At 37.5% G+C, this 20,018-nt stretch overlaps 1 long non-coding RNA gene across 1 annotated transcript; it reads right to left on the minus strand.

Moving 5' to 3' along the window:
* Positions 1-2,687: 2,687 nt before the first annotated feature.
* LOC107598901 (uncharacterized) lies at positions 2,688-17,969 on the minus strand. The gene is made up of 5 exons (XR_001610609.1): positions 17,729-17,969; positions 12,518-12,631; positions 7,974-8,111; positions 3,198-3,293; positions 2,688-2,855 (listed from the first exon to the last, which is right to left on the minus strand). It is a non-coding gene; the product is annotated as an uncharacterized lncRNA (long non-coding RNA).
* Between the last annotated feature and the right edge of the window lie 2,049 nt (positions 17,970-20,018).

Below are 20,018 nucleotides of genomic sequence, written 5' to 3' on the forward strand. Positions count from 1 at the left end.
ATATGCAGCTGAGCAACATGTGAAAATACAGCGTAAACTGTTGTGAAACGCATTTTTAATCGACTTACACATGCATGCAGGTACGAAAGCGACACGCGAGTGTTGTAAGCGGCGAAACTCGCATCAGTCGGATGTTTTGCTCTTGGCTCGTGCCTAGCTTGTCAGCTTGACATTCAGTCAGACTAGCACTCATACTGGCTCACTCCAACACATCCATGTCCACTGTCGCCATTCGCCTCACTCACGACCCGAAACTTAACCTAAAATATAAGCCCACCGATACGTGAACAATTGAAGTAACACATGCAGCATGTAAACCACACACTGTTTAGTAGAAAAAAAGCATTGGAGTCGTCATGAAAAAACATTTGAATGTCTGTATTTTTAATTGTAAGATACTCTCACCGTGGAAGCCCTTTTCTCTATGTATTGCCCCCTCATGCTACTTTTTGTCTTTTTTTTGTATCCGTAAGTCTCTTAACACACACAAAACGTTTTCAATATGTCACAAAATAGTGTGAATTTTCCAGATTTCCCCACACTTAAAACAGACAAATAAGCAAGCAGACTCTAAAATAACAACAAACATTTTATTTTCTCTAACATGGGATAGGGAATACAGAAAGCAAGCAGTTTGATAACAACAACATACGTGATTCATAACTTTGTCACGTGAACGACAAAGCTTTTAGATTTTGCAACGAAATCACACCATATATTTCTCACACCACATGTACAGCTTGTTTCATGTAATAAAACAGCTAAACAATTACTCAGGATCGAATAGTTAATGCAGCATGTTTTTCTCAGGGCACTATACAGAATGACACAGAAGTGCAGAACTCACACGTTATGTCCTTACGTTGTGCACACTGCTACTCATTTGACTCAATTCAGCTCAGATGTTAAGCACATTAACAACAAACATTTTATTTTCTCTAACATGGGATAGGGAATACAGAAAGCAAGCAGTTTGATAACAACAACATACGTGATTCATAACTTTGTCACGTGAACGACAAAGCTTTTAGATTTTGCAACGAAATCACACCATATATTTCTCACACCACATGTACAGCTTGTTTCATGTAATAAAACAGCTAAACAATTACTCAGGATCGAATAGTTAATGCAGCATGTTTTTCTCAGGGCACTTATACAGAATGACACAGAAGTGCAGAACTCACACGTTATGTCCTTACGTTGTGCACACTGCTACTCATTTGACTCAATTCAGCTCAGATGTTAAGCACACAGGGTTATATGATAAACAATAACAGCAAAGCATACAAATATTATACTTATAAAGCAATAAAAAGAAAAGACACGTAAGGCACAAATAATCAAACAGTGCACTAACTGTTATTTTTTGTATTATTATACTACAAAATAATACTTTAATAACTGATGCGAAATGTAGATATTTTACTTAATTATCTTTTACTTAGACAAACCTTAAAACATAACATTTTCGAGATCAGACACACACACACACACACTCTCTCTCTCTCTCACACACACACACAGACACACACGTTTCCTCTCACGTAACACATTATACATTCCAGCTTTCAGTCCTCGACGCTCACTGATCTACCACAGACATCTTAAGAATAACTCGACGCCTATAATCTTTATTCTTTAATTTAAACATATGTATCTCTCCCCCTTTCTGCACTAGGCTACCCCAGCCCCCTTTGACCCTTTGGTAATTCCAACAACTCATATTTCACATTTACTGTGCTCAAAATGCTCCCTAAACACTAGTTATGAAACCTAATTACATGTATACAATATAATAAACATATCTCGCGAAAGAACGTATAAAAACAGCATCATCTTTAGTTCTAAGCTCAGCCGGCCGTGTGAGTGATACATCAGCAGCAGCACATGCAGAGGACAGCCAGCGCCTGGCAGCTAAAACTCTCCGTTCAACTGTCTACAGCTTCATATGACATTTTAAACAAACTATTAGGATCTCACAAATATGTAACCCTCACAATTATAAAGCACCACAAGCTAAAAGAACTCGCGTCTGTAATTGTCACACACGTCTACAGACGCAGTCGTTTCCTACGTTCGCTACGCACACGTTCTTATTATCACAGTCACAACAACTCCATTTCAAGCTACATATAGGCTATTATTTAATTAGAACAAATACGATCAAATCAGACTGCGTTTGCCCTCACGTCTTTGAGAATTAAAACAACACAACTCAACACAAACGCTCGGGTGCATCTCGTCTCTACACAGTTTCTCTCATTCAGGTGAATAATTACTACAAATGTATCTACACATGGTTTTTACATTTATTTTTTTAAAGCTTAAATACGTACTACATCATTTTCATATTCCCTTACGTCTCACAGCTCATGCGTCTCAGACGTTACAGACGTCTGCACGTGACAACGTAAGCAAGTTAAGCTCATTTATTAAGCCCCAAGTAGTTTACAGACAGATATTGCAAATACCTGACGGTGTTGTGTTGTTCCTACAAAGTTATCAACTTGCTGAATATCCATTTACAGGTGTAAAGCAGTCTAACAGACGTTGATCTTGTGTGCAGGATACAAGGTAAAGTTTTCCCAGATTTTCATCCTATTGGGGGAAAAAAAGAAGGCATGTTTTAATGTTTATTAAGGTAATATCCTCTCAATCATGCATCATTTATGTATCATCTCATTTATTAAGCCCCAAGTAGTTTACAGACAGATATTGCAAATACCTGACGGTGTTGTGTTGTTCCTACAAAGTTATCAACTTGCTGAATATCCATTTACAGGTGTAAAGCAGTCTAACAGACGTTGATCTTGTGTGCAGGATACAAGGTAAAGTTTTCCCAGATTTTCATCCTATTGGGGGAAAAAAGAAGGCATGTTTTAATGTTTATTAAGGTAATATCCTCTCAATCATGCATCATTTATGTATCATCTAAAAAAAACCATTGATGGCATTATATTGCACTAAAATACATTTTTAAAACACATATTTCAAGTTTTTATCACAACTACTGCTCGTTCATAAAATATAATATTTTATCCAACAGTTTATAGTACATTTATAAACTGAAAATTATTATTTTTCTCTATAACATATATATAGGCACATTCATAGGCTATACTGTCAGCTTGATGCAGGTCACATTACCTGGCAAAGAAAAAAATATATACAGACACCGAAAAAATGCCACATACCTTTGAATTTTTCCCTCTGACATGTGAATGTTGTGGATCAGATGATTAACCCTAGGACTTCACCACGGTATTCTCACGGCTGAGGCCTTTGCCACGCTAGACGGGGTTTGAAAGAGAAAGCATGCAAAAACAGATGAAGATTTATGATTTTATCCATCAGTAGTGATTTAGGATCGTTTACAGCAATATAAATATTTGTTTATGGTGTTTTCTTCAACAATATACTGTATATTTTTTTCTGCTCACAAACATTGTCACACATGCTTCTGTCACCACAGATGCAAATACAGTCAGATGTCATATTTCTTCATGCACATCCACATGTATCATGTCCACTTTCATCCTTGTTCATCTCATAGATTTTATTAGATTTCAAACAGCCTTTTCATTTTAATCACATCTGTACAAATGCCAGTGATTTAAAAGTCTATGTTAGTTCCTTTCTTAAACATCTACAATACATAATTTGTTCAAATTAATATATTTTGAAGCAAAACTGCTGTGAACTACTAAAGTAACATAAATCTGTATTTTAGAGATTTAGGATCGTTTACAGCAATATAAATATTTGTTTATGGTGTTTTCTTCAACAATATACTGTATATTTTTTTCTGCTCACAAACATTGTCACACATGCTTCTGTCACCACAGATGCAAATACAGTCAGATGTCATATTTCTTCATGCACATCCACATGTATCATGTCCACTTTCATCCTTGTTCATCTCATAGATTTTATTAGATTTCAAACAGCCTTTTCATTTTAATCACATCTGTACAAATGCCAGTGATTTAAAAGTCTATGTTAGTTCCTTTCTTTACAAATTAATAATTTAAGTAATTTAAAATTACAATGCTTAAAATTATTCAGCGTCATTTTATTTAATAAAAGAAGCTTACATGTAGCAAATTTACTTGTAAAGTACGCATGTTTGCTTACTAAACACTTAAATGTAAGATGTGTAAATTGCATTTGAAATATAAAATCTAATAAATATAAATGTAACTAAATTATACAGGACTTTATAACTGCACGTCTTCGGCTCATCTGGCCTGCCGTCTCTTTCTCAAAGCTCACGCATATGTTTCACAACCTCTCGGCCATGTGCTCACTAACGTACACACACATCCAGCTCTCTACATGTGCGCAAACAATCATACACAAGCATTCTGTGCATATTTACACACACACTCACATTTACACACTCATTTATGCATGCATTCACGCACAAGCGATTAGGGCCTCGAAACAATCACATAAAGCCTTACAACACAAACACACACATCCATGTGCGCTCTTCTAGGTACGTAAATAAGCACAAACACTTATATTGTCAGTACAATTGAAAAAAACACACACTCAATCATATGTACGTTCTTATTCACACAAAACATTTTGCACACACACATAAAGGACTTGTGATAATGATACAAAGATTTCTGATATACACTCACAAGCAATTTTTGTTTGTACACAACTTCACACACACACACACACACACACACACCGTCTGTAAAAATGGCCAAAATGAACATGCTACAGTCGTTATCTAACACACGCACACACACACACACTCTCACCTATACATACATTATACAGGACTTTATAACTGCACGTCTTCGGCTCATCTGGCCTGCCGTCTCTTTCTCAAAGCTCACGCATATGTTTCACAACCTCTCGGCCATGTGCTCACTAACGTACACACACATCCAGCTCTCTACATGTGCGCAAACAATCATACACAAGCATTCTGTGCATATTTACACACACACTCGCATCTACACACTCATATATGCATGCATTCACGCACAAGCGATTAGGGCCTCGAAACAATCACATAAAGCCTTACAACACAAACACACACATCCATGTGCGCTCTTCTAGGTACGTAAATAAGCACAAACACTTATATTGTCAGTACAATTGAAAAAAAACACACACTCAATCATATGTACGTTCTTATTCACACAAAACATTTTGCACACACACATAGAGGACTTGTGATAATGATACAAAGATTTCTGATATACACTCACAAGCAATTTTTACACACACACACACCGTCTGTAAAAATGGCCAAAATGAACATGCTACAGTCGTTATCTAACACACGCACACACACACACACTCTCACCTATACATACATATCTGTGCATGAATTCGAACGTATAAACACACACTCACCTTAAAATAATAATACAAAGCATTCTGACACATACACATAACCATGCATTCACATTAATACACACACAGACTCACACACACGCTTTATCTGTCATATTCTTGAAGATTTACACAATATATATGCATAAATGTGCACAAGATATTTGCTACACATGTAAATGTATTAAAATAATGCATTCTTTAATACTTACACACACACACACATTCCTTTTGCGCTCATTTTGGTGCACACATCACTTTACCATGGTATATTTGCATACACACACCGCAACTTATACACACATGTATGCATACTTTTAAACAGATAAAGTTTTACACACACAGACACATTAAACTAACACAAACACACACATTTCTTATGCATTCTTGCTGATACACAATCACATACTCCATCTCCCACTGATGAAACACACACATCTGCCTTTACATTCTCTAACAGACATATACATACACACACAAATGTGCACATAGACTCACACACACTCACTTTATCTGTCGTATTCTTGAACATTTACACAATATACTGTATATGCATAAATGTGCACAAGATATTTGATACACACGTAAATGTATTAAAATAATGCATTCTTTAATACTTACACACACACACACATTCCTTTTGCGCTCATTTTGGTGCACACATCACTTTACCATGGTATATTTGCATACACACACCGCAACTTATACACACATGTATGCATACTTTTAAACAGATAAAGTTTTACACACACAGACACATTAAACTAACACAAACACACACATTTCTTATGCATTCTTGCTGATACACAATCACACACTCCATCTCCCACTGATGAAACACACACATCTGCCTTTACATTCTCTAACAGACGTATACATACACACACGAGACATCTTACACACACATCCACAATCCACAAAGCATTCTGACACTTGCACACACATTCCCAGTGCATTTTGTGTGGGTATGCAAACATATGACACTAGCAACACATCTCACATATGTGGGCACTGGATACACACACACACACACAGAGATCTGGCCTGCTCAATGAAAATCTGCTCATGACAGTCATAAAAACAATGTCACTATGGTCAAATGTGTTTCCTGAGACCCTCCATACTTCTCTCAGTACATACTAGTTAATGGGTACAATATATAGTACGTTAAGTATCAATATCAGATCAAACAGAATAATGACAATTAGTATTGTCATATATATATAAATATATATATAAAAACCTAATGATAATCTGAATAATGTCTGAATATCTGAATAATGATAATGGAAAATGTTATATATATATATATATATATATATATATATATATATAATATTCTAGTGCGTCAAGTACTACTGTCCGAGGTTACGTGCTTGTACGTCTAATGTGGTTATATGTCAGTCTGCTCAGTCTGCTGGCTCTACATTCATATACAAACAAAAAAATACACACGACTCACACAAGCCTTTAAAAACTCATGTAACGGCTTAAAAATGGGCATTCTACCTTAAAGTCTAGGGTGAAACTGAGTGACAATGCAGATTAGTTCACTGGTTTCTGTTACTTTCCATATGATTAGTATGAAACTAGTTTCTACTAAGTTGTTTGTCTTATTTTTAATGGAGGTTTTTGCATTACTAAAGAAGAACAGCTAAATGTCAGATAAAATACATACTAAGCATTTTAATCCTCGTTTAGTGTCAGTTTAGTCAATGTATCATTAAAAACTGTGAAATACCAAATTTATACAGATATACAGGTAAATATGTATTGCTTTCACTTCAACAAATATATTGTATTATTTGTAACTAATTTGTTCAGCCAACATTTTTGTGCAATGCCTCTGTTTTTGATACATCTCTTCTGGATTGCTGGTTTTAATAGTTTGACAAAACTGATTAATACATTTCAAATGTTTAGCTGTTTAAAATAACTAGCTGTATTTTATATATATATATATAAAATCTATTTTGGTCAGCAAGCCTGCAATAATATAATAAGTGCTTCCCTCTGTACATCGTCATCTTTTTAAGTGCCGTCGGAGCCTGTACTTTCCTCACGTCACTATCAGACCTGACCTGTCACATCTATATTGTTTTTCAACATTTTATACATGATCAGCGACCATTAAAACCTTATTCTTTTTCTTTTAACACATGTAATAAGTATAATTTCTCTTTTTTGCATGCTTGCAGACGATGCAAGCATGCAAAAACACGACGGAATATGAGCACTGAAGATTTTGCTTACTTGATTTCTTGACAAAGAGAAAGATTTTTACATTTCTAAAGGTGATTTTATGACATCACATGCTCAAAAAACTGAATTCTGCTTCGTTTCTTATCATTTCTTATCACACTTTAGTGTTCTGAATTACTATTTTTGAACATTCTCTGGAACTGATTCACGTTTGCAAAATTATTTCTTCAGTTACTCATTTGATCAGTCAAAATTTGCGGGTCACGGAGTTTCACCCATCAGCAAAGCCTAAGGTGTGAATAGATGTCTTGGGACAGAAAGTGCATTTTGCATTACAACTCATTAGAGTGCCGGATACTCCCATGCTTCCCTGTAGATGTTTTTGGGTCTAAATAGGTGTCGGCTGATACCTTGTTTATTGGTAAACCCCTTCTTTTCCCTCCGACATCTTCCATTCCTGTCAGCCGTTACTCCTCTTCCATGAGGAACACAGTCAGTTCGGCTTCACATCCCACTTTTGCATAGACGTCCAGTCATCAGCAGATTTTCTACAAATAAAAGACACAAACAATTACCGAGAAACCCCAAAAAACATCTAGACACAATCTTTATTTGTGCTAAAGTTGTTGATCTTAATAAATAAATAAATAGTGCTGCCATTTAATACTTAATAACTACTATTTCTGTATTGTTTTAATTGATTTGATTATATTTTATTATTTCAGATTTTCAATTGTCCTGTATGTACATGAATGTGTTCTAACACTGTAAAGTTAGAATTTTTTCTCCATTAGTACAAATTCCAGTCTTAGGTTATATTTCATAAACTTAATTATTTCACACACTTTCACAGTTTTATTTGAATACACTATATCCAAATCTGTATGATTGGCTGTGAAATACTAACAGCAGTTTCATCATAGTGAGAGATATGTTTAAGAAGAGCCGAATTTTAATAGACGTAAGCTTTTTTTTAATGAAAAGTCATTTGTTTGGTGCCATTTAGTGATGTTTAGGTAACTGAAAACTTCATACTCACATTTAAATCATGTATTTTACCAAAAGATTATATTTAAAAGCTGGAATTAACTGGGAGTATGTATACACAAATATGATCTGCTTTTGCACTGGTTATGTAGAGAGCACATTAATGCGTGAACGGGTATTTCTGCGGCAGTGAGGTCATGCCATGTTCGCATGATGGGACCACCCTCTTAGGAACAAGCAGACACTCCCTTTCCCTAAAAATTCCGCCCGGAACTGACTCATCCCTCACACCTTCCCTGACTCATCCATGTATGGATAGAGGGAATGTGAGCAAAGAGGGAACATATGCAAATATTCCTCTTGTTACTCCATGTTATTTGTTATTACAGCAGGTTAATGTTGGTATCCTGTTCCTGTGGACTGATTAAAATGACGGTTAAAGTTTAAAATCTACATCATGTCATTTTGCAAACAATTTAGGAAAGTCGAAGAATAAGGTGAAAAGGCTTTAAATGTTATTTGGTGTATCATAATGAAATGTGAGGAGATTAAAGAACATATTTTTGACACGACATGTCCTCCTCAGACTGAAAAATAATACGTTGAGAGAGACCAGAGGGGATGAGCTGAGGAGAAAAAAGGGTAAAACAGTGAACAACATGAAAAAACAGTGTGCTCCATGACAAAAAACGCGTTTAATAACTGCAACATCAGATTTTTAATCATAATAGGTAATGGAAGTTATAAATTATTTGTTTGGGATGCTTTTCAGTTTAATTTAGATTGTGGTTATTAATAGTTTAACATGAATTTGTGAGTGTTAAAAATAACTCAATACCGTTTAGATAAAGTAGAGAATTAAAAAAATAAATAAATAAAAATTGCATATTATTAGTTTAAAAAAACAAACACAAGTTAAATCTAACATTGAACAATAGGGCCTTTTCTTGGAGACGTGCATCTTAAATAAGCTAAAAGTGACTGGGTGAGAAAACCGGGTGACGTCTTTTGCTCACCCAGTTAATCATTTAAGAAACCCATTGCTATGTTATCAATAAATGTGTTTGTTTGAATTAATTCTTAAAAGGGAGAGACATATAAAACTCATACAGTATAGCCATGACTAAAGTCTCTCTCTGAGAAAAAAAAAGTAGCTACGTCTAGTGCTGGTGAGATCTGAACGCATCTCAAGTCTCAGACTACAGGTATAAAAAAACAATATATATAAACATGAGCTATTATAACAAAAATATTGATTTTGATAAGTGTTTAAATCTGCAATTTAAATAAACTGTTAAATGAAAATAGCCCATCGTAGCCAGTGCTGCAATCCATCTCTAGCTTCACTAAAAAATTTAATATATTTTCTTTTAAATATGATTTATATACAGAAAAGTATTTATGATTATATAGTACAGTAATCTGTAACTATTCCTTTCAAAATCTGTATTAAAACTCTTTTTCTCAGATTGTTTGTCAGCATCTCAACGTCATGTCGTGAAATTTCTGCTGGGAGGTTTAAAAAGTTTATAGTGTTTAAAAACCAAATCAGACAATACTGTGAATACTTTCTTCTTAAAAAGAAAGACAGAAAAAAAAGCTTGGCTAATTTTATCTTCTAGAGTCTGTCGTACCGTTCAGCCTGTGTTAATAACTGCCCCTTACTTTGTCGGTGATAAATATTTTTATGATACATTTATATTTTTTCAGTTTAAACAAACAATGCTTGAATCCTTGCATATTATTCTAAACCAACCTGCAATGAGCAATGCTGTTAAAATACTGTTGAAAATCACACACAAAGATCTTTAACTCTTTTTTATATTTTGCAGCTCAAATTGAACGCTCATATAACTTCAGTGGTCATTTCACTTAAGACTAAGGCAATACAAGTCTGTGTAATATAAGTATCAGCATGCAAGGAGAACTGAAAACATACACAAAAATTCCCAAATATTTTAGGGCCTTTTGTTGTATACTTAAAAAACACTGAAATATTTTTATTTTTAAAGCTATCTACATACGCATACAGATATGAAATCAGTGCGTGTGTGTGTATGTGTTTATGCACATATCAAGTACAGTTATACTTGTGAGAATGTATTTGCTTTCTAGCTAAGTGTGCAATAAATATTTAAGGTGTATTAAGCATAAATATATAACATGAACCAGAGCAGTGATCCAATTCACTACAGAAAAAAACATGCTGTATTTTCCATAACAAGCAATACCAATACAAGTCTTCATAAGCTTTTCTATCAAAACTTATAATTCTTACAAGTTAAACTAAAAGAATGACTTTTAAATGACCATGTAATTGTCCTGATGTCATGGGCGGTTCTGGGGGGGTGGGGGGTGGGCACACACACACACACACACACACACACATATAGATATATATATATATATAAAAGAAAAACATCACCAGCTGCTAAATTCTAAAATTTGCGTTCGCTGGCTGGAGACACGTTTTTAAAAGCACTGCGCATTATAACCAATCACATACGATTCTGTTGAGATTATGAATGCAAGGACCAATCAGAGGCGTTCAGATGAGTCATCGCTGAAACACGTTTCGTCACGTGCTGGCTGACTGAATTCTCTGGCTAATTCTCTCATCAGAAACAAGAAAGTGAAGCTGTACGAATGTAAGTAAGATATTCATTTCACAGTGTAAACAGCTTTAGAGATTATTATGGGACTTTTTGAGAGTGCTTGAACTCGCTGGACTGAAGTGAAAATGTTCTTTGATAATGTAAACGTTCTTTGATCTCTTTTTGTACAATGAAAGTGTTATAGGCTAATTAGTAACTTGCAATGATTTTATTACATTGACATTAAATACAAAGTCAGTCATATTAAAAATATTTTATGTCACCCATATCTGGTACTTAAGTAAAAAGACGGATTTTTATGCAAAGTTAATAGATTACACTATTAGGCTACTTTGCCCATCGCCCATTATAGATCAACTAACATAATCTATAAAGGTGCAAAATGCATTTACTTACACATATTTGAGAATCGAGATATTTCATGATATATTCTGGGAATATTTTTAATTTAAAAAAAAATTATAACAAAACCCCTGCTGAAAAAAACAATAGACACCATTACAAAATTTGTAATGGTTTTACGGGTTATAATGGGACTTGTATTGGTTTTACTGAAAACTGTAATGGACCCTGTTGGTCTCTACTGGTAATTGGTTGCCTTCTATTGGTGGCTTGTTAAAACCAATAAATCCTAATGGAATATGTCCCAAAACACACTACAGAAAACATTTTTAAAGGTTTTAATGGTGAAAAGTTAATGGTTTGTAATGATATTTATTGTGGAAACCATTAAAATGTTCTGTGATGGTTTTATTGTTTGTTTTTTTCAGTAGGGACATAAGCTATATCACTATATCAGTTGTACAGTGGTATTGGGCTGCTGTGTGTCACATGACAAGCATGAGAGCCACCCCCCCCCCCCTCACTCGTGCCCCTCAAAAATGACACTACAATACAAAATTATTTGTCAAATAAATGAAACATGATGAAACTTTCATTTTAGTTGAAATTGTTATAGATTACTTCTAGAGATTGCAGTGATACATGACGGTGAAAAATGACTGAATGGATAATACTTAAAGTAGGTTAAGATGAATTTTAAAATTGTGCCCCCTAAAAACACAAGTGGCCCCTGTCTGGCCCCCCATAGAATCGCCCCTGCCTGATGCACACTATATAGGGTGCCACACTTTAGTAACTTTCAGACTGTTTAACTGTAAAAACTGCATCCGGAGCACTTAAGACGAAAACTTATGAAGAAAACCTTCAACGCTTAAAACCTTGTAATACTGAGTAATCTACAAAAAAATCCTGTCCCCTGCTGCAGTTTCAAACGCTTAATGACAGACAATGACATAAACAGAGGCCGCTCTCGCAAAGGGCTGTGAGTGTGACGGAAAGAATGAACTTACGAAGACAGTGACGTCACAAGCAACCCCATTTGGGAACGTTCTGTGATTCGATGTCGAGCCGTTCATTTCTCCCTCCGTACTTGACACGATGGATGCCTCAAGTTTTGTCCTGCCCTGTGCACAAACGCAAGAACACAAAGTTGTACATAAATAACAGTGGGATCGTTTAAATGCGCACGTCTGAGCAGTTTAACATCTTCTGGGAAATATAGAAGGCATGTTTGGTGAACAGTGAGTTGTAAAAAGTTGGGAACAGTAGATAATGGGGCGAAAAACAAATGAGAGAAAGGAAAGCCTTTTGCAGCTACATCGTGCCATTCTGTCCACGCAAAAACACGTTTGGTGCACTTTTCAAACAAGTTTGGATACGCAGAGCACGAGAATACGATTCACTCACTAACGTGACGCACACCAGAAAAGCGTTTAGACAGTACACATGTCAATCAAAACAATCTAGCCTGTAAACTTTAAAACTTAACAGTAATCGCTGGCTTAATTTATTAGCTGAGAAAAGTTTATTGCACTTTTTGACCACTCGGAATATAGCCCCTTTTGCAGAATCGAGTAGAAATGATAAAACTATTGGTATAAGTTAAATGAACATAAATAAACATGCTGTTTAAGCAAAATAAAGAAAAGCTTTTCACGATGCACGTATGGCGTAGGAGCTTCCTCCTGATGCGGTTTATACAGTATTATAATATTTGTAACCCCCATTTAATCAGGGATTCTTGCAGTCAAATATGATATAATGATTTAAGTTTATTAAACCACCAAAATCAGCGTTTTTTCATCCTAACACCTGTAAATCAACCTTCCGTCTCTGCTTGCTTCTTTTGAGTGAGCATCAAGCGAATCACTTTAATAAATTCAAAACGAACACTTACATTATTGCCTTTTACAGTTTAGCTATCAGCAAAGAGGATTTTTAGTATAAGGGTTTTGTAAAGTTTCACTATAACGTCGAACTAATTTTCTTTAAGTATACGAACAACTTTTTCAGGCCTTTTTGCTTATCAGAAGAAAAAACTAGGCTACGTGATATGCAAAACTCCTTAAAGTTTTCTAATATTTCTTAACCAGTTTCAGGAGGACCTCTTCTCCACGTCATTTTTAATTGCTCTAATTGTATAACCATATAATCAAAGGCAATGCATCTTTCTTATAATGCAATAATGTGTGAGGGAACACATACGGTTGAGACGAAATGAATGTTAGTCTGACCTGAAGGAATTTAGGGTTGTCGTCACTAAGGGACTTTGGAGCCTTTTCCAGATACTGTAGCTTATAATAGGGGCATTTGTGTTTGCACTTCCTCCTGCATATAGGCCAGGGGACAGGTGAGTGTCACCGAAAACGGGAAATGACTTATGAGGTACTTGGGGGACCTGCCTTGAAGATGGTAGTGACACGGATCACGTCACTTCTCAGTTGCTGAGAATTTCTCAGTGGACTGTATCTGCATGGCATAAAAACTTTATCACCCAATGTGTCTACATGTTATATCCTGGGTGTGCGTAGGTGTGTCATATTTCATCGAGGTGTCATATTTCCAAAATACTGTGTGTGTGTGTGTGTGTGTGTGCGTGTGCGTGTGAGGGAAGGAACGAGGGTGTGTAAAAAGAAATAAAAAGAAAAGAAATAAAAGAAATGAAGCCGAGGAGGTTGGGTGAAACCTTGTTGTCTTTGGGCACCTACGGTGACGTGTTCTCTCACACACACACACACACACACACACACACACACACACACACACACACACACACTGGCACTCTGTCAATGGGCTGATATTTACATTTTAAACCTGTGTAGAACTATAACTGCGTCTGGCAGTGTTATACAGCTTATATGTTATTGCGAACAGGGTGGGGTCATTTCAACATTGTTTGGCTTCTAAGTGAAATAGCACACTAACGAGATGCCCCCCTCTCTCTCGCTCTCTTCCCCGAATGGACCACTGTGTTTCCCCACGTGCAAACTGGGAGGCTCGTTGGTGGAACTGTGGTTTTGTTTGGGTGACTTTTTGTAATCGTATAAACGAGAGAAAATATTCTGGCAACGGAGACGCCAGATAATTCTCGACAGGGAGGGATCTTAGACTTTGGGGACGTAAGTGGGAGAGAAGTTCGGCTTTACATTTGAGCCGCAATACAGTGATGACATATTTTTTGGGGAAAAAAATTAACAAAGTGTTTGTAAAAAAATAAATACAGTAATAATAATTATAACAATAATAATGCAAGCATTTAATCCAGGCAGTGTATGGAGAATCAATCGGTGAATGCGCCTTCCGCAAATGCTTTTTGGGGTAAGGGCTTCCCAGCTAGATACTTATGAACAGCAAGCCCAGACCGCAAAAAGATTCGCGAAAGACAAATCGCAGTCTGAAGTCCGTGACATCAAACAGTGACATCCAGGTGGCTTGTGCATGGCTCTGGTTTCCCAATCCTATTGTGTCCAGACATCGGGAAAAGCGAGACCGCGAAGCCCTTTTCCGTGGCTGAACTGTATCCAACTCATTCACATTCTACGAGCATGGGAAGCTTTGAGAGCAGCCAGCATCCAAATGCCTGTATTCTGCGTGCGAGCGCTGTCCGCGGTGCTGAATTCACTCCTTACCAGTAGTTTATTTTCGCTGGCTTTTCTAGTGCCTACCGACGTGCGCTGCGATTATTGCATCTAAACAAAGACACGCATATGACTGAACGACCATTGAGCTCGTTTCTTTTCGCCTCGCCGTTTTGTTGCTACTATGAAATACATCCTCTGTTTCGTGATGCCGGAGAACTGAGCAGATGAAGCGCTCTTGGTGAGGAGAGAGCAGTCTGTAATCTGCTCGCAATAAATAGAGAGCAGCGAGAGATCTTATTGGCGCAAACAAAAAATCGTCATCCACCAATCGGTTTCTTGCTCATATAGGGACCCCCCTTTTTGAAAAAAAAGAGAAAAAAGAAAGAAAGGGGAAACCAAATTGTATCCTAGTTGGCGCAAGTGACCAAAAATATTCAGTACAATAACATTAAATGTTTTTATCCTTTTCTGTTTTGAAGCCGAATTCGTTCGCCATGTCACGTTTCAAAACGGGTTGCTACGTCTCTCGCACACCATGTCGGGGTGGCGTGCATTCATGTCTGCAAGTACATCCTCACGTATCCATTCAAAACAGACATTATAGGGTCGTTTTTTTTTTTAAACGACTAACATTTTGGAGGCGTCGGGTTCTAACGTGCATGTAAAACAAAGCAGCACATCGCCAGCACGACGACAACAACATGACAGGCTTCTGAGGCAATTTCATTGCATGACCACAGAGAGTTCACTGGCTGATACCACTCAGTGAGGACACGGGGGTCTCTAAACTATCAGCAGAACATAACAAATTCTATACATTACAGTTGCATCATCGCCTGCAGGCACAACAAACAAAACAATGGTGCGTTACTAAGCGATTGGCATCAGAAGAACGTTACATAAATGTTCTAGATCCAACTTTACAACAACAACAACAACAACATTTTGTAAAGGCATCAACAGCATCAACATTTCTCATACCTTGAGGGAAACAATTAATAATGGCATGACAACACAGCAAAAATGGGATCCCTCTGGCATATATTTTGGCCATAAACTCAATCCAGCTGTGGAATGTGACTTCATTCACTTACCCGTGAAGTTCTTTTCTTGCATCCAACGCGAACATTTGTCAAAATTGTTAAAGAGTGGATCTTTTTGGAACTATGCAAGAAACTATACGAAGTGCCCCCCCTTAAATTCTAAATTCATCCCGAACCAAGATCTCCCCCTCCCTTCCCCTTAATCACTGATATTCTTCTTACGCCTTCGTGGTGCAAGGGGAGGTTAAGGTGGCTAGGCAAAAGAGATATGGCTTGAGATGTAACAGGTGTAAAAACAAAAAAAGAAAAACAAAATCGAGCCCAGATGCCACCATTATGAGGATTTTATTTGGTGGACGAATCATTCGCGGACGTCTCCAGTCAGTCACGATTCTCCCCCTTCTGTCTGCACCGCACAGCGACTGCATCTCCTGACGCAGCCAACGCGCACATATTACTCACTATAGCAGTCACGACTCGGATAAAACCATGTTTCCACTCAAATTACAACGCCAGCATTGACTTAAGAAGATCTTGCTATGTCTGGGATAGGTGTATAGAGAGCCACAGTGTCTTTGAAAAGGTCAAGGTAATGAGTTTTTTCTGCAAAGATCCGCGGTCATTCCTAGACTCGCTACTCTGGCATGTACGGTTTTAAGTATTGTAAATTTTGCTTTTGCATACATGCACATGACCATTTAAACCCTCTGAAACAATTCGAAATATACTGTCTGCGAACGCTTAAGGCAATTATGCACGCTGCAGGATTGAAATTAGACATTTATTAAGAGATGCTTTGATTAAAACAACACTGGCGATCACAACGTGATTGTTTTGCGCAACTGCACAAACGCGTTAGTCTTGGCACAAAACCAGTATTATAGTCCACAGCAATAGAAAACAGTCGATTGCAGTACTGTATAATGAAAATGACGTGGGCGGAAGAGTAATCCATGTGAATCCGCCTATAGCTACACAGTCTCGAGCACATCTGATGGAAGTGTTCAAACAACGCACGCGGGAACATTGCACAAAAAAAACTTAAGCTGCATTTTGAGAACGTGTGCCGAGTGGCATCCCTTTCACAGGTGATGGCCAAAACAGGGCTGACCATTTAAGGGCGATTTTGGATGCACGGAACCCCTTGACGCCACACCAGGGCTTCCCTCGTCGGCTGTTGCTGGTGATTTTCCTTTTGGCGCGGCGTCTTCCACCTATATTTATTAGCCTATTTTCCTCTTCACATATTTTGAGAGATATGTCCCCTCACTCTTCTAGTGTTATCGCTTTCCATTCACACTTTCAGCTGTAGCGAAGAGGCAAAAAACGGCTCAACAGCGCCGTCAGACAAAGGAGTTTGGATTTCACTTATTTACCATTCGCGAGATTCCTGGTCTGAAGAGAGAGTGGTTTATTTCATTTTTAACAAGTGAGTGAAAACAACAAAGCACCTGTTTGAGAAGTGCACACAGTATGCGTGAAACAAATGGATTGTGTTCGGTGGAGGGAATGGCACCTTAATGCATGCAAGAAATCGTGCAAGAAATCAAATAAACATGTCAACGAACCAAAGAAATCGTCGCGAATGTGTACTTACCAGTGCAGGAAGCCCTGGCTGAAAGCAGGGAAAACACAGACATGAGTATAAAACCATCATATGTGACCAAAAACAACAAGCAAGACGAAAATCAAATACTGCCCTTGATTCATCTCTATCTTCAGCAACACGTCCAAGTTTTCTCAGAATCGCAGTCCCTTTTTATACAAGTGATACCCTCTGCCTATTTCTGGACCACGATCAAACACTGATGCTATTTTTAGCGCCCAGTAAGAAAAAAAAAACACTCACAAAGACATCGCTCAGGAGCGTTACGTGGAGTGCATGTAATGTACATTAATTTTGCCTCTCCAACTCCATGCAAGGGCTCCGACTCGCCTCCGATGCATCGCTGCAGTGATTTCCCCCCCCAAACGAACTGCTTCAGTGCCCCTCTCTCTTATGGGCTAAATATTTCTTAAACGTTCGCTTTCTCAGCACAAGTTGTTCCCGCTCTCCTCGTTCGTTTATGTTGCTCACCATCCTCTTTATTATACGCGTATTACGCGGCGTGTCTCCATGCAACTTTCGCTTGGAAACTCGGGACGGATTCGCTGCTCATAAAGAAAACACACGCACGCACACACTCACACTCACACAGACGGACCCGCGCGCGCAAACAACAGTAATCAGTTGCACTGCGAGCGAAATATGTTTTGTCTTTACAGCAGTACACAAACGATGATAATTAACGCTTGCAGAATCTCTCTTTTTTGAGGGCTGCGCCAGTTACTAGGCATTGACGTCACGTTTAGGTTCTCCCACTTCACAGTCTATGGCTGCTGATTACAACCGTCCCTGTTGTGCTCGCAGACAGCCTCGCGTTAATGAAAATGGCTCGGGCTAAATAGGTGAAAGACGGACAGTGTCCGCGCTGCAAGTGACCACAGCCCCGGTTTCCCAGAGCGAAACCACTCCTTGCAGTCGCCAGGCATCGTGAAAAACTCATTTGGCAATGGATTCTGTGGCAGACGCGCACCACTAGCCTTTATATGTTCTTTAAGCCTGGTAATTGCTTTGGGCTTGTTGTGGTTTTGTTTAGGGGGAGCATTAAGGGAGAAAAGTTGGGGATGCCTTGTTTATATAAAGCGAAAATTATATAAAATATTTTCGGTCTCCGCTTTAAATCGATGTGATGTTATAAACGACAGTGCAATAGTCACAGAAAGTCTAAAGCTGTCGAATTGCAAAGCATAACACTAAAAGAGAACGTGCAGAACACAAAGTACGCTAATTTGACCAGTGCGGTAGAAACATACGGGGGAAGAAATTGAGCGTCTTGCCGCATGGTGTCGCCAAACTCCATTCGAGAGTTGCTAAAACTAGCGCTGTTCACTTAAAACTGATCTGAAAATCTACTTATAACAGAATTTTACTTTTTGTGTCTTTATGTATTAAATTACTTATTGTGATCATCAAAAACATGGCAAAAGTCACGCAGAGTTGTTGTTTTTTTTTGTTTCGTTTTTTGCGACTGGGGTGTCGCTGTCCGTGGTGCTGAAATATAGACTCGACTATCGCATCAAGCTTTATGCAGTGTTTTCCCTCAGACACTAACTTTAAATACGTTTCATACACGCAAAGGCTGTTTAAACAATAGTAAACACACGTAGACAATTTCATCGCTCTGGCATGTTAGCTACGAGTGTATGAATGAAGAGAAGCTCCTATTCATGAACAACACGATGTACTGCGATGTGCAGCGATAATCCTACCTTCGCCACACTCAGGATGCTCCGGACTCCTGCTGCTAAAACGGGAGGATCGTGAATGAGCGGGCGGTGACGAGTTGTGTGGGGGAAACTGGAAATATGTAAATATTTAGATCAAGGGCGTAAATATAACATTTGTCATCATGTTTCCCTTAAAATACATCAGTGTTCTGCCAGGAGTGCCACAAGTGGCGGCTTTGATCTGACAATGAAGCTGGACGTTTGCACCCTCCGCTAAATCTAAAAATACCTCGATTTCGGCTGTGTGGGCTTGAGCTCGCTCAGAGCTTCTCCTCATTTAACCCACCTTACCTCAAATTTGACAGGGACAGCAGTCTCGAGTCTGTGGTTTGAAAATCACAAACCTGCAAATAGAGCAACAATTCATACGTTTTTAAAATAGAATTGTTTCATATATAAATAAATGTATTATATAATTATAATTCATGATCAAATTAATATATATCTAATATATAATTCAATTATATATTTTTAAATAAAAGAGGAAATTTAAAATAAATAATGAAAAATTATATATTATAATATATATATATATATATATATATATATATATATAT

This window comes from Sinocyclocheilus grahami, unplaced genomic scaffold, assembly GCF_001515645.1.
Source record: "Sinocyclocheilus grahami isolate Dianchi unplaced genomic scaffold, SAMN03320097.WGS_v1.1 scaffold257.1, whole genome shotgun sequence".
In the NCBI taxonomy this organism is placed as follows: Eukaryota; Metazoa; Chordata; class Actinopteri; order Cypriniformes; family Cyprinidae; genus Sinocyclocheilus; species Sinocyclocheilus grahami.